Source organism: Syngnathoides biaculeatus, chromosome 7, assembly GCF_019802595.1.
Source record: "Syngnathoides biaculeatus isolate LvHL_M chromosome 7, ASM1980259v1, whole genome shotgun sequence".
Classification (NCBI taxonomy): Eukaryota; Metazoa; Chordata; class Actinopteri; order Syngnathiformes; family Syngnathidae; genus Syngnathoides; species Syngnathoides biaculeatus.
In genome coordinates, this window is record NC_084646.1 from 12,408,805 (window position 1) to 12,419,251 (window position 10,447).

Genomic DNA, 10,447 nt, shown 5'->3' on the forward strand with positions numbered 1-10,447 from the left:
CACCTAAAATGGCGAAAAAGAGTTTTAAAGCTATAGCTCAACAATGCGGTACTGAATTACTTTCAGTCTTTGCCAGTTTTCACTTAATTCACTTAATTTCTAGCACGCTTAAACAAAACACGAAGAAGACTTTGCTGCGGCTTTAGACAATAATACAAAGTGTCCAGAGGGTATTAGTAACAATACAATAAAAACGCAAATGATGCAGTGAGTAATAATGCAGTAATGACTATACTATACTGTAGTGTACATTTTTTTTTTTTTAACTCAGAGAGACATATCACTTTGGGGGAAAACTACAGTCTATTTTAAAAATCTATAGCTTTTTTAAAAAATTATATAAATATTAATTACACAGGCACTTGGACGTATAGTGTAGATGCAGCCAAAATGATTCACGATTATTCACACTTTTTTTTTAGGCAAGGGGCTCCATTCACTCCACCGACACGTCATACATACATAAGCACAAGATTTATGCCTGAGCACAAACATGGGGATGTAGCTCAGTGGTAGAGCGCATGCTTCGCATGTATGAGGTCCTGGGTTGAATCCCCGGCATCTCCATTTAGCAAAAGGAACTTTTCTTCTGAACCGTTGGTAGTCAAACTGAAGAAAGCGTAGAATCTTAACTGTTAATCGATATATAATATCTACTTAGTATAATGAATATGAAATCTCACCTGGTGAAATCGCTAAGGCACTTACTTAGCAAAGCATTCAAAAATCCCGACTACACCGAATGTACTGACGCGAGTCTTTGTGGCGCATCAGTTCGTTTCATCCGTCATGTTTGATGCATGGACGAGGGCTGCGGAGGGGACAAAATCTGACACGATGGCTGGAGGTGGCGATGGTGTCACCGAGGAGGGGAGGGCGGATGCGCAGCCGCCTGAATAATAGCGCTCGAAGGGCGGGCGGCCATTCTTAGCAGCTCTTCACACCTCCGCCAGCTGAACGGCGCATAGCCGTGTTGTTGCGAGAGCCAGAAACAGAACCCATTTGCATGAGGTTTGCCGCCTGTTTGAAGCTCCGAAAATAGTCGGCGGTGGGATGATGAACGCGCAGCTGAGTAGGATGGGAGCTACTGTACTTCCTCAATACGGGGTGGCCTCCACTTAATTAACGCTTTACCTCAAGCCATCATTCTTTATGTCATAAACAGAGGGGAATCATCAAGAGTTTTAGTTCTTGCAAACCGAAGTGTTCATCACATTGAAATGGATGGACATGCCATTAATTAGTTCCAGGCCCCACAAAAATACAACAAAAATATTTCGCAAATGTTTTTGATGAGAATTATTCAGCTTTAATATATATATATATATATATAGAATATATTCCTGTCAGTTGTGTTAAAATTTGTCTATGTGTGTTGCTCCAGCTTTTGTGTTCAAATATTTGTTTCTCAAAGGGTTATACACGGCAATACTCATGCTATTTGTTCGTCAACAAAGCAAGCAAGCCCCTTTCGTCCGATAATATAGGCCACACACGCGTAGTTTGGGGCTGTAAGAACCGCGCTGAATCTGGGCAAACAAAGAGGTAGTATTTTCGATATTCCAAAGGTCGTTGTCAACCAGGGAAGTAAAACTAAGCGACAGTCGACAAAGACGGAACCTATTTCTTCCTGATCCAACAAAGAGACACTATAAAGTTTGCTCGGATAATTTCGAAACAGGTAACGTTTTCAATTAAATACCTGAGGCAACAAGGAATGAATAAATTATGTGTTCTACACAAAGATATGACAGAATTGAGAACAGACAGAATATCGACTTACATTTTTATCTGCAGAGGGCGGTAACCAGTAAGACCTCTCTTCTATGACTGTCTCGCTATCCCGTAATTTTACTCAAGCCTCGACTGCAAAAAGGGCAGCCACGTGTGAACCCACTTCTCCAAGACAGGCCATACAAGTACAATAACCGGAGAGAACGAGGCCCTCTTTTTGGGATATGATCCAGGGACGTAGTCGAGGATCGGTTGACCTCTGAGAATGTCTTTACTCAATCCGCCTTTACACGCTGATTGCCGATCACCCGTTGCCGTACATCTTGAACTCACCCACTTACAAAGTCATTGTAGGCTTGCAGAGACTTGTAAGCCTTTCCTTCATCGAGGCTATATGCGCTCACAGAATTCACGCGATAATTAACGATATCGGATATGTAACGTCAGGGTAGCCTTCCGCATCGTCACTCCAGTCGGTTGCTTGAAATTCATCTGGATCTTTGCCGCCGATGTCCTTCAATTTCCCCAAGTATCGGGCTCTGCTTAAAGCGTCAAACGTTTTTGTCCACGACGTTTGCATTTGCTTTAAACGACGTCATAACTCTTACACCAAACGGAAAAATTAGCGACAGAAAAAAACTTCACGCTTCACCATACACCTATGCCCTCTGAACTCTTAAGACACACAGTACGGCATCCGTCGCAAGGCATGATGGGTAATCGGAAACCTATCCATTCTCCATTTCATTGGCATCGTAGCACGTAAGAAACAATTCTCTTTCGACCAATCAAAGGAAAGTGCCCCGGGGGGCAACTATTTGAAGAATTCCTTTATTTTATCTGCTTCCTAGCGCTCGAGCGTCTCCCGAACGGCGCTCCAACACACATCTACGCTTCTGTCTTAAACCGCGGGGTGTAAATATCTCAAAAAACAGTGTCGGTGACGCTTCGGTCTCAGTGCCGTGCCAATGCGGGGATTGAACTTAACAAAAATGAAATAAAATAACCCACCCCTCCACGGGACACCTGGGGTACGGAGGCTCGAAAAAGTGAGCACAATATGAACAAATGTTAAGTGTACGGCATGTGTGTGTGTGAAGAATGTAGCATCCCCCCCCCCTTTTCCTCAGGCTCCACACAAAAGGTTTCAAACAAGAAACAGGTGCTGTAAGAAGTGACGAGGTATTTTTTTTTTGACTGTATCCCTGCATACATTCACGTGCATGTTTGTACGTCTGTGCGCGTGGAAGGGGCGTAAACCTTGTGGAAAACAGACAGGCGTGACCTACATATCCATGTGTGGCTCCTTATTAGCATACACGCATTATTCACACACGCGGCAGAGAACAGTGACTTGTGTCATAGAGACAACCCAAAAAAAGAAGGAAGGCTATTTACATTATTTGCATTGCATCCTTTGTTCGTCAGAACCGCAGCAGATGGCGCGCGCACACACACACACACACACACACACACAGACACGTCAATATATACACGCGCGTCTGGTTAATTTGGAGATGGACACACACCCTTTGTGCGAGCGACCCCTAATCCAATTTGAATATTGCATGACTCATTTTCGTCACGACTTCCTCCGATTTATGTGACGACGCGGGCATACTGACGTGTTGACGGCGCGGTGTGACGAGAGGGTTGACATTTTCGAGTCCTTTGCGGTACAAAAGGAAGGGAACGGTCACGTGCGTCGGAAGCGAGGGAACGGCGAATGCGTGCTTTTGGTTGGGTGTTGTGTTGTTGGCATTAACTCACGGGCCTGGAGCAAGGTTGAAGTGCAAATCCACTCATATTTTAAGGGTTCCTTTTCTTCCTGACAGAGGTCTTGTATTCATCAATGTTGTTCATGTAGTTATATATTTTTTGTTAATGTATTAATTCGTCATTCTATTTACATTTGTATCAAGTGGCAATATTAGATCCATTTTCATTGCTGCTTATCCTTACGAGGAGTGCTGGAGCCTATCCCAGCTGTCAACGGGCAGGAGGCGGGGTAAACCCTTAACTGGTCGCCAGCCAATCGCAGGGCACATCGAGACAAACATTCGCACTCACAATCACACCTAGGGGCAATTTAGAGGGTCCAATTAATTTTGCATATTTTGGGGATGAGGGAGGAAACCAGAGTGCCCGGAGGAAAACCACGCAGGCACGGGGAGAACATGCAAACTCCACACAGGCGGGGCCGGGATCGAACCAGCTGACCCACCTTGACGCCCTATATTAATTATAATTATATTACATTACTGCAATTGGCTGGCAACCAGTACAGGGTGTACCCCACCTCCTGCCAATTGACAGCTGGGAAAGGCTCCAGCAGTCCCCCCGACACTCATGAGGATAAGCAGCAAAGGAAATGGATGGATATATTATATATTATTATAATCATACAACTAATAATAACACTCATTATTATTAAAACATTATTTTGCTTAGAGATATTAAAAATAAATGTGTAAATAATCTTGATCATATTGTGCATTACGTTTTGAATGCATCACATAAAATAATCACATTAAAAATAATGTAGCTCATGTTTTGCAAAATGCATCGTAATCATAATAATAATCACAAACGGTGTCAGGTATTCATTATCACGGCTGCAAAATTGCGGTGCACCATAACGAAAGCGTCGGTTTCCTTATTTAGCAACAAGGATAAACGCTGTAAAATATGATAAACATTGCGTGGGTATCGATCGGGTTGGTTCACAATCATTTTTTACACAACTGCGACATTTAGAACTCATCTCAGGTTTCTCTCTCCTTGTCTCATTCTCCTCCGTGCTGTTTTTCCTCTTCTTCCTCCTCCTCTTCTTCTTCTTCTTCTTCCTCCCCCCTACACATCACTCACCCCCCCCCCCCATCCTCCTCATTGCTGAGCAGCATCCCCAGGACAACTATTAATCATAGGCAGAAATGATAGATGCTTTGCACACCGGCAACGCCATCTATTTTGCCTAAGTGCGCGCTGTCGATGCGCCGCGACGCGTCACCCATGTCTATCCATCCAGCTGCCTGCAAACAACACACGCACGTACACGCAAACAAACTTCGAATGGTGGGGAAAAAATAGATCATAATTGTTCAATGTTTTTGCTTTCAACATGTTATCCTCATCTACGTGTGCGAGACGTTGGAGGGGACACATTATGTAAAATTAACTTGTACATCTTGTCCGTACATTGATTGGGTGTCTGGAGTGCCTGCACCCCCCTCCTCCCTCCCCTCATCAAGTGTGAAATTAAACAACCAAGATAATCTTTTGTCTTCTACCAATTTCAGAAAATGCACTGATGAGGAGCCTTTATAAAAAAAAAAAATGGGATTGTGAAATAGCCGGACTAATTTATATATTAATCACAGCCAAATCACTTTTTTTTCCTACCCAGGATTTCAGCGGCCATCTTCAAACAAAGGGCAAACTCTGGCAGCTGGAAAACATCCATCCATCCATTTTCTTTTGCCGCTTATCCTCACGGGGAGTGCTGCAGCCTATCCCAGCTGTCAACGGGCAGGAGGCGGGGTCCACCCTGAACTGGTTGCCAGCCAATCGCAGGGCACATTGAGACAAACAACCGCACTCACAATCACACTTAGGCGCAATTTAGAGTGTCCAATTAATGTTGCATCTTGTGGGGATGTGAGAGGAAACCAGAGTGCCAGGAGAAAACCCACGCAGGCACAGGGAGAACATGCAAACTCCACACAGGTGGGTCCGGGATTGAAACCCGGGACCTCAGAACTGTGAGCCCAAATGTTCACCAGCTGATCCGCCGTGCCGCCGCTGGAAAACATGCAAAGGTATTATCCCCGTCATAGAAGCACCCACATCCTCCACAGTGGACATGCTTTTGTTGTCATTTTAAAAATAAAAGGTAAGCAAAGCTGCAGTGAGTTAAAAAAAAAAAAGTCGCTATTTGCACAAAACATTCACATTCCTGGTAGAAAGCAAAAAAATCCAACTAGAACAGTTGCAATGTTGATGTAGGGGGGCGGCACGGTGGCTCAGCTGGTAAAGCGTTGGCCTCACAGTTCTGAGGACCCTGGTTCGATCCGGACCCCGCCTGTGTGGAGTTTGCATGTCCTCCCCGTGGCTGTGAGTGGTTTTCTCCGGGTACTCCGGTTTCCTCCCACCTTACAAAAACATGCTACGATTTTTGAACACTCTATATTGGCCTGAAGTGTGACCCTCGTGAGGATAAGCAGCTAAGAAAATGGATGGATTCATATGATCTTGGTTTCATTTTTTGGTTTCATTGGAGCTGGGGTGTGTAGACCTTTTACCCATGGTGCATTCCTCCTTTTTAGTCTTAGCTTCTGATAAGCGCCACATACTTTGTTATGTAAAGTTGACGACTCGGTGGAGGTGGGTTTTATATTTTGTTTTGGGGGGGGGGGTCTGTTGTGCCTGTGAGCCACATACACACAGCGTAGAGCTGTAAATTCTTTACCAGTGTCCGTTGACAGATCAACAATTGCGGGGCAAGAAATTATCCAAAATGCTTGAATCGAGTCCCGCCGCCCGTTTTTACCTGCGACGTCGTCGTCAGAGACCTGCAAAAATTGGGGGAGGGGGAAGACAAAACATTACAATGTAAGCCATCTTAAGGCTTTCTTGCGTTACTTTTCCAGTATGTAAGGTGGGAGGGTGGAATACTTCTTGAACACTTGAAGAATGCGCTCTCATTGGCAGCCTGGCTAGAATTAAAGTGCGTACAAGACAAGAATATGATGCATTGTTAATGATGCATTGTGGGGAGCAGCGTTTGATTCATTGCAGGGCCGGCGGGTGGGGGTGTGTGTGTGTGGGGGGGGGGGGCAGAAGAGAAGAGATGGAGGCTGAGCGCCATGACAAGGATGATTTACTCATTTGGTATTTATTCAAAAGTGCAGGAGAGCAACTTTTCAGATACAGTCCAACGTCCGTGGCAACATCCAATTTGTGGGAAGAAGAAATAAACAATAAACTTCCGAGCACCTTCGCCTCGCGTGGAGCCAATTAAAAAATGAAGTGCCTGCGGTGCCAAATACTTTCACATTACACCTTATTTTGTTTTCTTAATGTTTTGTTATTGCAAATGCGGCACGGTGGCGTCGTGGTGAGCGGTTCTCTGCCTCACGTTTCTCAGGTTCATTACCCATCAAGCCATTTTCTTTGCCGCTTATCCTCACAAGGGTCGCAGGGAGTGCTGGAGCCTACGGGCAGGAGGCGGGGTACACCCTGAACTGGTTGCCGGCCAATCGGAGGGCACATAGAGACAAACAAGCCACACTCACAATCACACTTAGGGGCAATTTAGAGTGTCCAATTAATGTTGCATGTTTTTGGGATGTGGGAGGCACGGGGAGAACATGCAAACTCCACACAGGCGGGGCCGGGATCGAACCCGGTACCTCAGAACTGTGAGGCCAACGCTTTACCAGCTGCTCCACCATGCCGCCCTGAGTTCATTAAAAAAAACTCAAAATTATCCATAGGTGGGAATGGTTGTTTGTCTTTCCAGTGGGTTTAAAAAGTCTACACACCCCTGTTCAAATGCTAGGTTTAACCCTAACCCTTCGGTGATATAAAATAAAAAGAAAGTATTTTCAATCCTTTTTTTTATTATTAATGAGATCTATTAACTGTACAACTAAACTCAGTAAAAAAAAAAAAAACCTTGAATATGGTGTTGTATTAGTGTGCACACCCTCTTGTTCACGCTCTCGTGTACCTTTCACACTAATGTTAAATGGAAGTCGGCAAACACGCCATCAATAAATAATGCTCATATAATTTCAGATACTCATGTAGTATTTTCTGACTTTTTTTTTTTAGTAGTAGCCTGAAGATTTTGTGTTAATGCTGTTCATAACTCCTTTCACCTTGTCTTGGTACCCAGCTCCAGCTGAAGAAAAAGAGCACAAAAATTTGTTTTGTTTTTTGCTGATTTAGGACAATTTTGACATGCTGAATTGAAATATCACAATGGTTTTGCTCAATCAGGTCAATTTTAGTAGCTGCAGAAGTGTAAGTGGACTGATCTCGAATTATCAAATGAACTGTACAGGGTTTAAAAAAAAAAAGCAAAAAATTACAGCTACTGTCATATTATGCACAGTTTGAAAATTTGTCAACAAACGTGGATTGGATATTTGGTGTCCTGCTTTTGTATTTTACACCGAATGTTTGGACTTTGGGATCCACTGTAAAAGATTTAAAGCTCAATCAAAGGAAATTACGCTCTAATAACGCAATGCGGGCTACAACCTGTGTGCAGTTTCATTTCAGATGTTTCATAAGAGGACGTGATTAGCGGCCGTGCCTCCATCAGGCAGGTTTGGAACTTCAACGCGGACCGTCGCTACCCCCGGCGACTCGTTAGCGCTAAGCTAATTACTAGCACTTTGCCGGCTGGGGGTGTGGAAGCGATGGCGAGGGAGGAGTCGGGCTAATGAAGGATTAGGCCGAGGCTGTTGTACTGTTTCCTTTTGATGGGATTACGGCGCCGAGGGCTAAAGCGGCGGGGACGGCGTTTAATGGCGGCTTGAGGTCGACGATGAGGAAAGCGGCACCAAAATAAAGCAAAGACGAAATGGCGCTGGCTTCCCTTGCTCAACATTAATTGGTCCAAAAAATAAAAACATGAACATGCAATCATTACCAGAGTTTATTCTCGTGATCCCTGTTCCAAAAAAAAAAAAAAAGACAACCTATTGTATGGGTTGTTTTCATTGACGTCGCATTTTTTGCTGAATTACCCACACGCCACTGCAAGCCGCCATTTAACCTCTCAACCTAACGCCTACCAGTGTGGAAGTCTCCGGAATCTCCGAAGAGAGGACTTGCTAACCATCAGAGAGCCTTCTTCTGACTGACTTTTGTCCGATAACTCTCGCCAATTCGCTGAAGCTTTTTCCAGAGTTGCGAGTTGGCGCGATCTTCAAAACTACGCAATCCGGTACGCAATTCCGGCTGCACAAGCGGGGACATCGTCTAAAGCTTCCGACGAAAGACTTTGGATGTTCTGCGGCTCTGTGCTTCATGAAGACTTGGTTTTGTGGACGATTGCCCGACGCTGCTATCCTGCTGCCCGGTCTCAACCTCCATCGTGCTGATGTGTCGCCGAGCTAACAGGCTTAAATCGATACTATTTTCAGATGGCAAACATTACAGTTAAAATCTTTTTTTTTTTTAATAGTCACTTGAAAGATTGGAGAATTTTGTGAAATACTGGTTTATTCTTTTGTCTTTCTGCCATTGTCAGCAAATTTTAAACAAACATTTCACTCTGCTTGTGGTGAACTAATATACAGGTTGAAAAAAAAATGGAGTAAATTGAGTTTGTCTCGATATTAACCCATTCGTGGGCAGCGTCCTATTTTTGGGACATTGTGATTTTCACGCACTATATCCTTCAGTATTTCAAAATATTTCAGTGTTTTAATCTGAAGCCATAATTTGGTATCAGGAGAGGATAACTCACGGGTCAAAAATAGCACGGAGTTATTTCCCTTTCCTTCCAGACCCAACATGGCTGCCTCAAGTACACGTGGAGTGTTTTCCAAGAGAAGAAAGGGAGAAAGTGAAGAAAATGCAACCAAGTTTGTCTTCAAAATGCTAATCCATCAGTATTATTCATGCGTAAGTGTTGTTCTAGAATAAGAATTAATTATGAAACATATCTCTCGTATGTACCACTTCACAGAACTGATAACATACCCCGCAAGAGGGTACATCTTTTTTGCCCTCTGTTTTATGCGTTAAACGAAAAAGAATTATTTCCTGAATCTTTTTCGTTTAACGCATACGAAAAAGAAGTGTTATTTCCTTGATTGTGGCCTGTTAGAAGACTTTTATCTCAACAAGGCAAAAAATTGCCACCCTGCCCATGAATGGGTTGAAAAAAATTATATTCTACCGCCTTTTGTTTTCCGTGTTAGCATACAGGTAAGTGCTCCTCCTTTGTGATTTCTGTCACAGAGTAAAAGATCAAGGGGCACAATACTGCGCCTTTGTGACGCAGTCCTGAGTCCCATGACGTGTGTATGTATGCCAGGCAGCCTAATTGTCAGTCTAGGCTTGATGTGCTGTCGGTCGCGTCTTCAATAAATGCGGTTAGAGACATAATGCCGTCCACCTTGCCTGTGTATGAATAACGAAGCTCAGGGATCGAAAATGACCGCCGTTTGAGGCAGCCCAACAGGTGACGTCACATGAAAACAACCCATTGTTTGTGATCATACGTGGCTTCTGTTTTTTTTTTTTTTTTTGGGAAGTGTGGCGCTGATCCCATGTAATTCTTTGTATACTATACTGCATTTTGTATATCTGCCCGATGCATTTTCCCTTTTCCCCATTCAAGTAAGCAGCGACACGCTTAGTCTGGAGACGTTGGCCTTCTGCACATCTCACCGTTTGCGAACATAATTGGCTTCCGTTAAGTGGAACTCTTTTTGCAAGGAATGAAATGAATTTGACAATTCACGGTGCGTACCGCTGAATGTGGGGCCGCATCACGCGACATCACGAAGCCATGGCGACCGGTGTCGCCCGAGGAATGAGGAGAAAACCAAAGTGACTCAACCGCATGACGAATGTGACTTCTTTTTTTAAAAATTTTTTTAAAAATAATATTGCCATGAAAATTGTGCGAAAATACACTCATCTCCTTGTTTCTCTCAATCACTGGAAACATCCACCGTGTAAAATTTGC

At 43.9% G+C, this 10,447-nt stretch overlaps 1 non-coding gene across 1 annotated transcript; it reads left to right on the top strand.

Annotated features, from left to right (window-relative positions):
* Window positions 1–495: 495 nt before the first annotated feature.
* On the top strand, window positions 496–567 carry trnaa-cgc (transfer RNA alanine (anticodon CGC)). The gene has a single exon. It is a non-coding gene; the product is annotated as a tRNA-Ala (tRNA).
* The last annotated feature ends 9,880 nt before the right edge of the window (window positions 568–10,447 follow it).